The sequence below is a fragment of the Catharus ustulatus genome, chromosome 1, assembly GCF_009819885.2.
Source record: "Catharus ustulatus isolate bCatUst1 chromosome 1, bCatUst1.pri.v2, whole genome shotgun sequence".
NCBI lineage: Eukaryota > Metazoa > Chordata > Aves > Passeriformes > Turdidae > Catharus > Catharus ustulatus.
In genome coordinates, this window is record NC_046221.1 from 18,122 (window position 1) to 33,456 (window position 15,335).

General features: G+C 48.7%; 2 long non-coding RNA genes across 11 annotated transcripts; one reads left to right on the forward strand and one right to left on the reverse strand.

Annotated features, from left to right (window-relative positions):
* Nucleotides 1-497: 497 nt before the first annotated feature.
* On the reverse strand, nt 498-10,648 carry LOC117004914. Of its 10 annotated transcripts, none has more exons than XR_004419721.2 (12): nt 10,491-10,648; nt 8,796-8,952; nt 7,850-7,968; nt 7,336-7,499; nt 6,973-7,128; nt 6,007-6,125; nt 4,560-4,637; nt 4,333-4,482; nt 3,286-3,402; nt 2,225-2,813; nt 1,752-1,857; nt 498-627 (listed from the first exon to the last, which is right to left on the reverse strand). It is a non-coding gene; the product is annotated as an uncharacterized LOC117004914 (long non-coding RNA). The 10 variants fall into 10 exon arrangements; XR_004419707.2 differs by lacking the exon at nt 7,336-7,499 and adding an exon at nt 2,890-2,963 and having other exon boundaries at nt 10,491-10,647; XR_004419708.2 differs by lacking the exon at nt 7,336-7,499 and adding an exon at nt 4,746-4,866 and having other exon boundaries at nt 10,491-10,647.
* A 1,012-nt stretch (nt 10,649-11,660) lies between these two features.
* Nucleotides 11,661-12,270, forward strand: LOC116999223. Its single transcript, XR_004418541.2, has 2 exons — nt 11,661-12,105; nt 12,231-12,270. It is a non-coding gene; the product is annotated as an uncharacterized LOC116999223 (long non-coding RNA).
* The last annotated feature ends 3,065 nt before the right edge of the window (nt 12,271-15,335 follow it).

Sequence of the window (15,335 nt, forward strand, 5' to 3'; positions counted from 1 at the left end):
ACATCTCTACACAGTCTGGGCTTCTGCTTATTCAAGAAGTATTTCCCTCTCCTCACTCTTGCTGTACATGTAAAAGATAGGACCAAAAACTATGAAGGAACAGAAATACAATTTACTTCATGACTCAATAACACAGCTGACAGCAAAGAACTAGGGTTACTGGTTCAGAGCTGTAATGCTTGAAGTGCATTCCTGGAAAAAAAATTGAAAAGGAAAAATGAAGTGTTGAACGTAGAAGAGTTTTTAAGTGTCTGAAGGGAATTCCAGATATTAGAAACACTGGAGGAGACAAGATTGGATCACACAGGTTAATTCCTGCATACATGCCATGTATGACTTCATCTGCTGAGGTCCCTCAAAGCAGTCAATCTATCTGTTTTAATTTAAGCTCAGATATGCAGGTCTGGGCTAAAAAACTCCCAAACCACACATCCTTTTCACACCTGGGCTGGCTGTCAGAGCCAGTGAGTGTCTGTGTGAATCCCCATCTCTCACCTTGCTTGCTGCTGAAGTCCCAGACTGGTGAGTCTGCATTTTCTGTCACTGGAGTGGTTACTGGAGCATCTGCACCAGCAAATGACACACAGCTACTGGGGGCTGCTACTTCACGTTCTGTCAAGGGACTTCCTGAAATGATACAGAATTAAATACAGATTTCTACATTAATAACAGCAACATCTGAAGGCAGTTCAGCAATCAAAACCACATAATTAGCAAAGAAATGCACCATCTAGAAAACACCCTTTTCACTGGTGGAGCTGATAGCATGTTATATTTGCAATGGAAGCAAATATTATACAAACCCTTTACTGAACAGAACTGGAATATTCAAGGGAGAAATAGAAAAACCATTTGCCCCAGATCATCTAAGAAGTCGGTTAAAGCTAGGAATAAAATCCAGGTCCAGTGACCCCAAGCATAGAAATTATTCCAGTGCTTGAGCTACTTTGTCACCTGGGCAGCTAAAAGATTGTTCTCTGTGCAGCGTCCAGATTTGGGGTTCCCTGTCAGCTTTGCTGGTTCCCATGAATTATCCCACAGCCCCAAATTCCCTGCTCCATTCCCACTGTCATAACTTCACAGTGCCTCATGGAGTGTGGATATTCCCATGCAGCTGTGTCAGAAACCAGTAGAGCTTCCAAGGAAGCTCAGCAGCATCAACAGGGACAGGTGAATATTCCAAAGAATTTGCTGTTTAAAACCCTCATCCCCCAGCCCCACCCATGTCCCTGGGGACTCTTGACAGAGTTGCCTGGAATTCAGCTCGTTTAACCCCCATAGCTCGGGCTCCAGGTGCTGTTTCCAAGCAGGAGAAGGCAGGGCTGGAGGCGCTCCCAGCCCGTTCCAAGGCACGGCCCCTGTGCCCACAGGAGAACAACTCTCCCTGCAGAAGCTCAGTTCTTTTCAGAGCCTCAGCAGTGGCCTCTGCAAGTTCTTTTCCCTCAGGAAAGGGGTGCACATCCCTGCCTCCAGCACACCTTCAGTGGGACCCACCTGCAAAACCTTTCCATCCCTTCTGCACTTCCAGCTGGCTCCCTGAAAAACTCCCATCTTCATCCAAACAAAACTTCACCCCACCTGTGATATATGTTATAATTCGTGTTTATATAAAAGGATTGTATGAAATAAAATAAAAAGAACCTCTTAAACACCAAGCACCCGGGGCCATAGACAACGACTGTAATTAGCATATCAACAGACCTAGCCCGGTGATCTCCACCACAGACAGAAAGAGATCATCGACAAAATACCTGCCAAAGCACCCATCACCTCCGATGGCTCCCATTAGCGAGAAGACAGCACTTCATTACACGTCGTTATGGAGCAGACAAAGCCTTCATCAGCATGCAGGAAGCACTTTTGTCCAGGGCAGCACCAGAAAAGGATTTAATTTAAATATGAGAATTTGCTGCAGAAACAAAGGTGCCCATTCAGAGCAGCCCCTGGCCCAGGAGCCACGGGCAGCCCTTGAGCCGTGTCTGTGCCAGCGCTGCCTGGGCAGCCCAGTGTCCGTCCCTGGGACGTGCTTGGCACAGGCAGGACACCACAGAGCCAAAGCACAAGAGGTGCTGTTGCCTTCCAGGGACTCCTGGCCTCCTCCTGCCCCACATGCCAGCCAGCTGGGACACACAGAAACACCAAGGAACATTGCTGGCCGCCGTGCAGCTTTGGGCCACAAAAGCAGCCTCAGCAGTTGCCATCGTTTTGGCCTGGCAATACTCACCTGCAGGAAACCTACGGACTTGAGAGTCAGATTTAAGATTCCCCTCACTCCAGTGTATCTTTAGCATATCCTGCGATCTGGAAGTAAAGAGGAAAATTCTCAGTTCAATTTCTACAAATGAGGTTTTGCCATTGCAGAGCTTTTTTAGGTGTCAAAGCAGAGGGAGGGAGAGCCTCTCCCCTGGCAGGTATTGGAGAAGCAGCCCGAGCGGAACCGTGCCCGGCTCCTGCCGTGCTCCAGCCCCGCTCGTTCCACAGGGGTACGGGCCCGGGGAAGGGGAGCCCGGCGCTGCTCCCGCTGGGGCTCTGCCCACCCGCGGGGTGCCGGCGGTACCACGGGATGGGAGCGCCGGGATTTGGGGCTCCAGGGCCGGCACGGCGGTCACGGAGTCCCGGGTGGTTCCAGCAGAGATAAAGCATCTGCACGAGGAGATCCCGCCGCCGCTCTCTCGGCACAGCTACCGGCAGAGCCCCGGCTCCCTGCGGCAGGAGAGGGATCGTGCCCGGAGTCCCACCCCCGCTGCGGCCGGAGTGGGAGCGGCAGCGCTGGGAACCCCCGGCAGACTCCGACAAAACCCAGAACCGATTTCCTGCATAATAAAATGAGAAGAAAATCAGAACCCATAAAACATAACCCTTATCCACCGCACACAACTTTCGGCTCACCTGCCACCGCTCTTGTCTCGAGCGCCCAATTACACCACGGCTCTCTGTGCTCCCCAGGAACCTCAAATATCGCCCTGCCTGACGAAATCCCCGGTCCCTGGCCGTTCTGCGCCCAAACTTTGGTGATGAACTTCACCGCGCAGACCGGCCGGGACCCGGGAAAAAAAACTCCAGCGAGGGAGGAAATTTAAAAAAAAAAAAACCCTGGCTGGGGAATTTTTATTCTAAATTTAAAATTGGTTGAAAAGCCTGGAAAGCAAAACTCCTACGCACAAAATTACAACCAGTCACCACGCACACTCGCACAGGCATACGCTAGCGGTGGCAGATGGACACAAACTCTCACACACAGACGGTCACACAATCTTCAGCTGGTAAGCGGACTGCAACCCTTACCTGAAACGGTACGCTGAATAGGATGCTTGACCGCATCCTCTGGCTGCTGGTCCTCGACATCAAGGGATAGGTTCCATGAAAGGTGGCGGCTGAGAACTGGAAATCTGCCTCGGGGACCTGCGAGACAGAAGCGGGAGGTCAGTGAGTGGTTACCTGAGAGCCAAGAGATATCCCCACACATTTTCTACCCAAAACCCCAGAAAACTGCAGGTAAAAAGAACTTAGAACAAAATTTAAAGCCCAGCATAATAGCTGGGCAGCCCCAGACATCTTGAGTGAATGTGCAGATCTGATCTAGAGTCCAACACCATCCCACAGTACAAAACCCAAGTCCCTGCACCTTGTCCTATCTTGACTATGCATCAGGGCAGAGCAGCTCCAGACCAAATGCGTGCAGGCACCCGTGACACAGGACACGACAAACGAGGGGAGGACAGGGGGACGAAAAAAACTCAGCAAGAAGGACCACGAGGACTGAGAGAATGCAAAATGAGATCACTGAGGGAAGACTGACAGCAAGCTGACAAGGCTGGAAAAAGATGCCAGCAGAATGATTTGCTCCAAGAACTGCAGAGATAGCTGCCTCAGAATCCTCTACTTATCTTCCCATTCCTCTAATTCCTCATCTCTTGTAATGGATCCTTCAGGTGCACAGCTGGCAATACAGGTCAGAGCAAGACCTTAAGAGATCAGAGTGGATGCTTCCCTAAGAGAAAAGATTCAGATGCCTGTCCAAGCTCCTGAGACCAAGGTTTGATGGCACCACAGCCAGGCTGATGAATACAAAGATCACAAGATCCTATGGATGACCTCAGGGTTTCTGACATGCCCCTCAAAGGGCTAAGGTAAGAGACAGGCAATGCAACACACACAGACACAGGTTGCACAATAGACAAGTGACATGACACCCAGAGGAACTGCTCTGCCCTGTGCAAATCAGCATTGAGATCAAATTGAGACTCTTCCCCTTATGGGGCCTGAGGGGCTGCTTCTTGGACATCCCCAGCTCCAGAGCTGCCTCAAAAATCCCTCCTGACAATTCCAGACCCAGCATCCTGCTCCCATCCCCTCTGTGGGTTGGAGCCCAGCACTTATCTGTCAGAGATCCAGGTATGAGAATCCATGTCAGGTGTGCAGTAAAAAAGCTTCACCATCGGGGAAATTCCTGCCATCACTGAGCTGTTGTCCCTTAGTCACCTACAATAAAGAAAACCAAACATCAGTGCATGCTCTGAGCAGCACACAGGCCAAAACCTGATAATTTCACTACTCACCATCTCCCAGGAATGCCCAGGGGCTCAGGACACATGGTTGAGCTGCACTCCATCTGATGCCATCATCACAAAATAGACCTGAGACAAGATGAAACATCCTCTGCATTGAAATGAGAGAAGAACCCTTATCCCAGCTGATTCCAGAGAGGGAATGAAGGCCCTTAGCAAAGGCTGAGGTTAATATACCCCTGATTGGGACCACCCCTCGTTTGCAGGAAAAGGAGGAGCAAATCCCTTGAGGTATAAAAGGCCTCAGAATAACTATGGCTGTTTGGCTCCTCAGACTTGAATTTGAGATGAGGAAATTCTGCAAGGGAAAGGGGAGTCATTTTTCAATACAAAAAAATTTTATAGGAAATGCAAATTCTTCCCTTTTTGCAATAGGTGCCTTCAGAAAAAGGGGCAAAAATTGCATCAAAAATAAAACTTTGTGTTTCAGCAGCATAGCTAGCTAATAAAGAGAATTTATTAGGTGGTATAATTAGTCTTTAGTAAATGTTCAAACTTACTATGTGTGTAACTAATTAGGATGGATGAGAATAGGAATGAGAAGAACGGTGTAAGTGTCACAGAGACCTCTATTCAGGGCTATCTGGTTCGTAAAAAAAAACAAGGAAAAGAGTAAATTCTCTGTGACATCAGTAGGGAAGAGCTGTTTTGCACTGCAAAGGCAGCCGGGGTTCTAAGTGCTAGCAGCTTGTGTCTGGGAGAAATCCTGATCTGTCTGGCGTTGTAGCAGATGGAAGCCGGGTCGCAGGAACGGGGCCCTGGACGAGAACATTGGCACTTGGCCCTCTGAACCAAAACTCCCCCTCCCAGAAGCATAATCGCAGTTTAGAAGAGGTATTTTGCACTGCAAAGGCAGTCAGGACTTTATATGGAGCCCGCTTGAAGCCGCGATAAATGCCGATCCGTTTGAAATTACAGCGGGTAGAGCACAGTCACTGGGACAGGGCCCTAGACACAAAAGGTGGCCTCTTTCCCTGTGAATGAAAATTCACCCTTCTGGTGTCCTGATATCATTTTGGGGGAGGTATTTGGCACTCCAAAGGCAGTCAGAATTCTAAGTGCTGGCAGGTTGGGTCTGGGAGAAATCCCGGTCCATTTGGACTTGTAGCAGGCGGAAACCCGGTCTAAGGCCCGGGACGCTGGATCCAAAAGGTGGCCAAATTTACTCTAAAAGAAAAGTTGCCTGCCCAGTTTCCTGACAGTAGTTTAAATGAGGCATTTTGCACTCCAAAAACAGCCAAGGTTCTAAGTGGTGGCACTTTGTGTCTGGGAGAAATCCTGATCCGTTTGGAATTTTAGCAGGCAGAACCCCAGACAGTGACAACCAAATGATTGTCATGACCCTTGCCCAGTGCCTGTGATTCACCCACACAAAATCCAGAACAAATGTTGCTTGGGCTTTAAGAACTTGAAATAACTTTAAATTAAAAGAAATCACCTTTTTCTGCTGTTTATTTTTCTTCTTTTAGATGCTGGACTTGCCTCTGTCGATGTGTGCTGAGCTCTCACTGCAGAGGACTGCCAGGCCTGAGTGGCTGTGAGTTGGTGTTCTTCTCCCTGGGGAATCAGAAATAATCATTAATTAGACCACAGAAATGCTTTCTGAAACCTTTCCCCTTTCCTGCCCTGTGCTGGTACATCTTCTCTTTCTGCCTTTGAATTTACAGCTGGTCCCTCATGTCATTTCCCTGCCTAACTTCCGTGCACTTCCTAGCTGGTAAAGGCAGGTATTTGCCGAGAAAGGCAGGAAAATCCCTCCCTGCAATGCAGAATGTAAACCCCCTCCCTCCTCATTATATAAATTTGGAATCGGGGACTCCCAGGCCAAGATATGGGGGGAAGGAAAAACAGCTCTTTGCTAATATATTTAACCAAACAAACAGAAACAGCAGCAGCTAGAAAAATTACTGACAAAACAAAAACTGTAACTTAGTTTCTGTCTCTTTTTCAGTCGCAGACACCGTGCCTCTCTCTCTCTCTCTCTGCACATTAGGAGCTGGGTGCAGCCAAACGAGCGAGCTTAGCATGATAATGGGAAGAAATGCCACAGCAGAAAAAGTAGGAGAACCAACCCCACAACCCCCAAAACCAGGCCATCACCCGAAAACAACGTGAGAATGGCAAAATCAGCACGTTTTCTGCCAGAAAATGAGTAATAATAGTAATCAGAACTGCCGGAGAAATTTAGGAGCATCGGAGAAATTTAGGAGCATCGCATTCATGTGATAAATACAGGCCCTGCCCATCCTTACAGCCCAGGTGAAAACAGGAGGGAGAACTACAAGAAAACAGCAGAGTCTCTTATTTGGGTGTGTTTCCTAAAGACTCTTCTGCATTGGATGCTCTTTGTGTTCTTTTAAAAAATGGATTGCTGCTAAAATGTCCCAAAAGAATCAGCACTCACACGCACTGGAAGTACAGACATCTTCATGGTCTGTCTTTGGCCAAACAAACCCCAGGATGTTTTGCTTTCCTGACAGACTTGGCCAATTTCATTCCCATTTCTCAAGGCTACAGACCCTGTATGGCTCTGGGGTCAGAGCACCTCTGGAACAAGAACCTGAGAGAAGATTGGAGGATAGAATCTATGAGCAAACTGAAATCCCAGCTATGCAATGAAGGCCTGCCCCTGGCAGGTTCCTCGTGGCTTTCTGCACTTGGTGCAAACACAACTTGTGCCAGGGTGAGTGAACTCAGCACCTCAGCTTTTCCCCCCAAAATATCCCCTCCTCATTTCCCTGTAGATGAGCTCAGATCCACTCCTCACCTCCACTGGTCATCCAAGTGTCCATTCTGTTCCCCACAGGCCATGGTGACCCCAGGGAGGTCCCTTTGCCTTTCTCCTGCCCCTCTCCAGCCCGAGGCCGCTCCTCTGCTCGCTCTCTCCAGCCTCATCCCGCACGGAGCCTCTCCTCCCTTCCTCACCGGCTGCTGCCAAGGAAGGAGGACACAGAGAGTCCCGAGTTCTGAGCCCTCCCCGCTACCCCTGGAGAGCCCTCGCTGCGCTCCACAGGGGGCTCGGACTTCCCAGAGAAATTGTCTGCTGGGCTCCCTTGGGTTACCTCAGCAATCCTCTCAAAAATGCCACCTCACTCCCCTTGACATCCCCTCGCATGTTCCTACACAAACAGTTCTTGTGTCCCCTCTAAATTACCCTGGGCTTACAGCTGCATGAACGGCATGACCCTTGCCCAGTGTTCGTGATTCACCCACACAAAATCCAGAGCAAATGTTGCTCGGGCTTTAAGAACTTGAAACAACTTTGAAGTAAAAGAATTTACCTTTTTCTTCTGTTTATTTTTCTTCTTTCAGATGCTGGACTTGCCTCTGTGGATGTGTGCTGAGCTCTCACTGCAGGGGACTGCCAGGCCTGAATTGCTGTGAGTTGGTGTTCTTCTCCCTGGGGAATCAGAAATTATTATTAATTAGACCACAGAAATGCTTTCTGAAACCTCTCCCCTTTCCTGTCCTGTGCTTGTACATCTTCTCTTGCTGCCTTTGAATTTACAGCTGTTCCCTGAGGTCATTTCCCTGCCTCAATTCCGTGCACCTCCTAGCTCGTAAAGGCAGGTATTTGCCGAGAAAGGCAGGAAAATCCCTCCCTGCAATGCAGAATGTAAACCCCCTCCCTCCTCATTATATAAATTTGGAATCAGGGACTCCCAGGCCAAGATATGGGGGGAAGGAAAAACAGCTCTTTGCTAATATATTTAACCAAACAAACAGAAACAGCAGCAGCTAGAAAAATTACTGACAAAACAAAAACTGTTAACTTAGTTTCTGTCTGTTTTTCAGTCGCAGACACCGTGTCTCTCTCTCTCTTTCTCTGCACATTATGAGCTGAGTGCAGCCAAAAGAGCGGGCTTAGCATGATAATGGGAAGAAATTCCACAGCAGAAAAAGTAGGAGAACCAACCCCACAACCCCCAAAACCAGGCCATCACCAGAAAACAACGTGAGAAGGGCAAAATCAGCACGTTTTCTGACAGAAAAAGAGTAATAATAGTAATCAGAACTGCTGGAGAAATTTAGGAGCATCGCTTTCATATGATAAATACAGGCCCTGCCCATCCTTACAGCCCAGGTGAAAACAGGAGGGAGAACTACAGGAAAAGCAGAGTCTCTTATTTGGGTGTGTTTCCTAAAGACTATTCTGCATTGGATGCTCTTTGTGTTCTTTTAAAAAATGGATTGCTGCTACAATGTCCCAAAAGGATCAGCACTCACCCCCACTGGAAGTACAGACATCTTCATGGTCCGTCTTTGGCCAAACAAACCCCAGGATGTTTTTGCTTTCCTGACAGACTGGGCCAATTTCATTCCCATTTATCAAGGCTACAGACCCTGTATGGCTCTGGGGTCAGAGCACCTCTGGAACAAGAACCTGAGAGAAGATTGGAGGATAGAATCTATGAGCAATCTGAAATCCCAGCTATGCAATGAAGGTCTGCTTCTGGAAGGTTCTTGTGGGGGTTTTGGGGCACAAGAAATGCCTTTAGACCATAAAAATGTATGTAAAAACCCCACACCGAGCACTTCAAGATGATGCACTTAATGTTAGAGACACAGAATTGGGCTTTGACATTTCCTGCACCCACACACGTTAAAGGATGAACTGCAGAGTCCTCACTTCTTCCAGTTTTATTTTGGTGGTGTCACTTGCCGTACCAAAATCCACAGCACCCCATAAAAAATGGAGAGCAACTCCCACCCCTTTGCATTTTCCAGTTTCAGAGTCCTGTTTAGAACAGGTTTTAAAGAAAACAAGCAAGGCTGAGCTCTACTATCAGCTACTGTATCATAGATTTTCATGAGACGTGATGGTTTCCCTAAGAAAATTAATTTGCACGTGTAAAAACCCATGCAGTAGGGGCAGGGTTCTGAGGCCACAGCTCGCAGGTAAAGGATCACAGGAGTGGCACAGAGGGGTCCAAAAGTGCCCAGAAGTTCAAGTTCACTGTATTTGGGCGGGAGGATTTCAAACCACAGTGCTCTCCAAGCCTGGAGCTGACAGAAACCAAAGCAGCTTCTGCTCCTGCCTCATCATCCCCGCTGTTCCCTTCCGTGGCACCGGGAGGGGGCCAGACCCGGGAGGGGACAGCGGGACCGGGAGGGGACAGCGGGCGCGGCGGGACCGGGAGATGGACGGCGAGATGGACGGGGAGATGGACCGGGAAATGGACAGCGAGATGGACGGGGAGGGGGAGTGGGAGATGGACGGGGAGATGGACGGGGAGGGGGAGCGGGAGATGGACGGGGAGATGGACGGGGAGGGGGAGCGGAAGATGGACGGGGAGATGGACCGGGAGATGGACCGGGAGCGGGGCTGGGCAGCGATCGGGACAGGGAGGGGGGCGGCGAGATGGATGGGGAGTGGGACGGGAAGATGGACCGGGAGATGGACGGGAAGATGGACCGCGAGATGGACGGTGAGTGGGACCGGGAGATAGACGGCAAACGGGGCGGGCTCGGCATGGCCCCGCGCTCCCGGTGCCGGGCGGAGCGCAGGTCCCGGTAGGAAAGCCAAGCCGCTCCTGGGGCCGCTCCTCCGGCAGGACAGCCGGGACAGCCCCGCCCGCCCCTGCCCGCCGAGCCCACAGGGTCCCGGCGGTGTCCGAGCCCCGCGCTCGGAGCGGACAGAGCGGCTCGGACGGGTGGTGCCGCTCCTGCCTTGGCTCTCAGTCCCCTTAAAATCACAGCTGAAGGAGCATTGCCCTGGTTTAAACACACAATAATGGAAGAGGAGGTACTTCCTTCAATTTAAATTCCGTTTGTCTTCATAGCCCCCATTTTTTTCCGGGGGCACCAGAGATACAACTGAAAAGGGGACAAGCGCCCAGTGCAAAGCCCCGGTCAGCAGCTGCTCCCTCGCTCCCTCCCTCGGCCCCTCCCGAGCAATGCTCCACGTCCCAGCGCTCTCACCGCCGTTCCACGAGGTACCCCCGGAGCCCACCGTAAATTCCTCTCCTCCAGCAGCTGCAAACCAAAGAGAGAGCAGCGAACCCCTCCCCGGAACCAGCCCCCAGCAGTGCCCGCCCCTCCTGATGGTCACTGCTGACACCTGGGGCTGGTCCGAGTCCCCATGGCCCCATGTGTCGCACCCCGGGTGGTTCAGGGGCAAATCCATCCCCCAGGGGGCCCTGGGCCGTGTCCCCATCGCCCCAAGTGTCACACCCCGGGTGGTTCAGGGGCAAATCCATCCCCCAGGGGGCCCTGGGCCGTGTCCCCATCGCCCCAAGTGTCACACCCCGGGTGGTTCAGGGGCAAATCCATCCCCCAGGGGGCCCTGGACCGTGTCCCCATCGCCCCAAGTGTCACACCCCGGGTGGTTCAGGGGCAAATCCATCCCCCAAGGGGCCCTGGGCGGTCTCTGGAGTGTCCCGCAGCGCTGGAATGACTCCGAGGTTTTTTTGTGTCCTTCTCAATGGCAGCATCATTTATATTTATTTATTAAAAACTCTCCCTCTAACCAAATAAAACCAATAAAACATTTATTTAAACTGTATCTAGGTATTTTTTATATTTATATTTTTCATGTATTCTATGCCCACCCCTCCCTGTGAATTTTCTGGCAGGAAAGATCTGGGGTCACAGTGTGTTACTGATTTTGGGCAGAATAGGAATGCAAGGGCTTGTCTTGACACAGGGACAGTGAACACGGCAGCACAGCTTTCTGTCTTATCCAGATCCAGTATCTTTTAACTCTTTTACAGACAGGATCTCTGTCTCCAACTTGGATCCAAATCTCTGAGCTGAGACACACGGCGAAAATGTGCTGAGAGGGAAGTGCTGGAAAGATCCGTGAGTCTGAATGGATTTTCTTTTGTTATTCCAAAGATAGAAAACAGCCCTCATGAATTTGCACATGAAGTTACCCATGCATCTGGAGGTAAGGCAGTCACTGCTGCCTGATCACTTATCTCTGATCATTCTGTGTGTGGGGGTGTGTGGAATGTGTCCCTTGGAGTAACAGGACTCGTCCCAGACCTCTCTCTCGTTTGTGCACTGGGTGTGGGGTGTGGCATTTGGCCCTGTAAGGGACCCTTCAGAGATGTCTCCTCTGGAGAGGAAAAGCTGAACAATTGTTTTGTGGGCCCTTTCAGCTGACGGCTTTGGATTGCATATGCTGAGTTCCAAGTACCCATTGTTCAGTGGAAGAAGTTTACTTCCATAGCAGTTTACTCTTCCTTTTTCAGGAAAAGGGAGATTTGATCTCCCTTAATGGGAACATCTGAGAGAATAGGAGGGAACTGAGGAGAAGGTGCTTGAAGTGGCACAATATTAGGGACCTGTAAGGTATCTGGTGATCACACTTGAGTCAGCGTGGGATGTGTGTCAGGAGAAAAGGCTCAGGACTGCAGGAGGTAGACAGAGCCCCTGTGGGGTGTTCCATGTCCTGTGACATTGCTTATAAATTGCAGAAAAGCAGCTGAGCAGTGGAGATGTTCCCTTGCTGCACAGGCTGCTGCAGGAGCCCTCTGAGAGGATTGCCGAGTTCTTTCTCATGGATGGGGACCTGGAGGAGATCAGCAGTGATGTATGTATATCCTCACTTCTTAGAGTTCATGGAACTTTTCTCAATGCCCAGAGGTGGTAGTGCCTTTCTTGTCTCCTCCTTGTTAGGTTGCTCAGTACATTTCATTTCATCTTCCCTTTTTGCAGTCGATTGTGCACAGAAGAAATGAAGAGGAGCAGCAGGAGATTCAACAGGCAAAGTCAAGGTAAACAGACACAAAATGAGGTGTCCCAGAGTCCAGGGCAATCTGCACAACTGGAGCCAGGCTCAGGAGGAGAACATACAGATGTGCAGAGTGCGGGTAGAGCACCGTGATGGAAGGCTGAAGGGGTTTGGGAGGGTTTACAATCCTTTCCCTATCCTGTTGCTCCTAAAGCTTCCAGAATTAATACTGATTACACTCAAAGTGGGGGTCTTCAGAAAATTTGGACTCTGAGGGTAACTTCTCTTTATTTTGTTTCCTGTTTGCTTTCTGAGCCTTCAGCTGGCTCAGTTTGTACTTGCTGCGGTGTTTTCCCTTGGAAAGGATAAATGCAGTGCACACATGGTACTATTTCTGTTCTATAGCATTTAAGCCACATCAGTGCCAGATGTCCCTGTTGAACTTGAGGTCAATGACAGGATAGATCCCCTGGCAGTAGATCAGAATGCCCCACAAGCCAGAGGGGCTCCCATATTTGTGAGTCTCTGAGTCCAAGAGCACTAAGTGGTTACTGGATGATGGGCTGATAATCATGTTGAATCAAAGTGTCCAGGAAATGTTTAGAAGATATTAAACTTGTCTGCCTTGGGAAGGTTTTCATTGCCATTTGCCCCGCTGGTTGCAGTTCGGGATGAAAGTTTGCAGAGGTAATTTCAATGCATTCTCCCTGAGGCACAGAGAATAAAACAGGAACACGAGTGAGGCACGGAAGATGGAGCAAAAGACAGAGTGCCAAACACACAGCAAGGACTGAGGCATACAGAGGCAAAGAGGAAAATAAGGACCTGGAGAGGAAACGACCACGACAGGTGCCGGTGAGGAGAAAGATGAGTTATATATAAATATATATATCTATTATAAACAAGTTTTATATATATATATATATATAAACAAGTTGCAAGATTTCTTCCAAGTTTCTCTCCAACCATTCGTAAATGGAAGTCCATGAGTTTTCTGCTTCCTTCTGGAAAAATGAAATGATTCCTCAGCTGTGGAGCGGTCCCAGTCCAGCCCAAGCACCTGAGGAAAAAACATCTCCTCCCTGTGTTCCAGGAAGAGCTTTTCCAGGTGAAAGAACTGAAAAAGATTTGGCATAGAGCATTTTTTTTCCTGGAATAAAAACACAGGCAGATGCAGCAGCTTATCAGGACACACTGCACTCTCTTTTCCAAACGCAACTCTGGGCTCCTTTGCAAAACTGCCTTGGCCATGTGGTTTTCTCCAGAAGAAATCAAGGAATTGCTCATGGCAGTTTGGAGATTACGTTATCACAAGTGAAAGAAAGTAAATAAGAAGTATTCCCAGTAAGAGCCTTGGGGACCTTCTGGGCTGAATTGGGAAGGGGACATTGATTCCCTGCTGTGCAAACACACAACAATCTCCAACACAAAGCAAAGATGTCAAGTGAAGTCTGACAGCACCACTCTGACAAACCTCATTGTCATTCTTTTTTTCAGTGACTTTTGCAATCAAACTCCGAAGGTGAAAAACCACAACTTTCCCCAGCACTGCATTCAGCCACTCTGGAACAAAACAATATTCCCAGCCAAATCGACAATGGACAATTGGCAGGGGTCTGCTCTTCAGAAGCTGGAACTACCATGACATATTAGAAGTAGTAGAAGAAACATAGTAGAAGAAATTCCATTTGATTTTTTAATGGAAGTGGCATCCACCTATTTGCTACCACAGCGGAGATGGTAACTGTGTAATTCCTACATCACCTCTCAGCATCCAAGCTTTAGCTCTAGGCTGCCCATGAGAGGAGCCAGATCTCTTCAATGGAAAGGATTTCTCACTTATTGAGTATGAAATGGCTGAAGGTGGAATCTAGTGAAAAAAGAAATTCACAGGAAAGATCTAAGGAAAAACAGTTCTCATCTTTGTCAAGTCCCGTTAAAACCTGCAAATGTTTGCCTCTCCTGTGTGTGCATTCACAAGAGAAATCCAAACACTAGAGATCATTATCAGGAGCCAAGGTACCTGTCTTCATTAAGACACGTAAGGTTGGTGCACCAGATACAAAGAAACAAAGTATTTATTGTTAAAGGCTCTTCTATTAATCACTCCAATCACTAGGCATCATACAATGAATATGGTGGCTACAGAGTAGAGGGAGTCTCTCTCTCTCTCCCTGTTCTTTATACACATATTTGCCCAGTCTCACAAACCCATAGCTGCATTTTTAAAATTGAGTTCCTCTCTTCAGTGACTTTGGAAAAGATGTTTATAATACAGGATCTGGCAGAACAGATACATCCTATTAAACAGAGCAGTTACAGAAAGGAGACCGCTTTCTTTAGGAAAAAAGAGCCTTCTTTCCCTCCTTATCTTTTTGCATTGCCATAAAGAGCTCTCCACACAAAACCAGACCAACAACACTGATTAGCTAATACCTGATCAGCATTTTGGCAAAATTAGGAGCCCTAGGATATGCACCAATGTTGATTTTATACACTAATATTTTCACTGGCTTCCACAGGATAAGTTCTAAATGATGTGGTGTAAAAAACCTGTCAGCCCAGACGATGTCACCTACCCCACCCTGCTACGTTGAACAGCTGAATCAACAGTGAAAATGCTTTGACAGTGTCTCAAAGTTATTTGCAAAACTTTGTGGTTCTGTCCTTGCCCCCCACTGCCCGGGCTACACACCGAGGACTGTCTCTCCCACGTACCCTCCGTGTCCGCACACACGCATGCACACAGAATGCACACACTCACCTGTGCTCCAAGAGCACTTTGCACATTATCTTGTGCTGTGTCTTACTGGCACTTCAGTGGCACTCTGCTCGATTTTTAAATTTCCTTTCCCACTGTAGTATTCTCTTTATTCCACAACTGAACATTTGCTTCCCCTTCAATCTCTAAGAACATTCGTTCTGATTCCTGCCTTATGGCCAACAACCCAGAAGACAAAAAAACCTGTTTCTAAACCTGCCACGTCAATACTTCTGCCTTCAATATACATTTCCGTCTTACTGGTACTCCAGAATTCTGCTGAACCCTTTCCTAGTTTGATGCTATATTTTCCAACAATCTATATTAT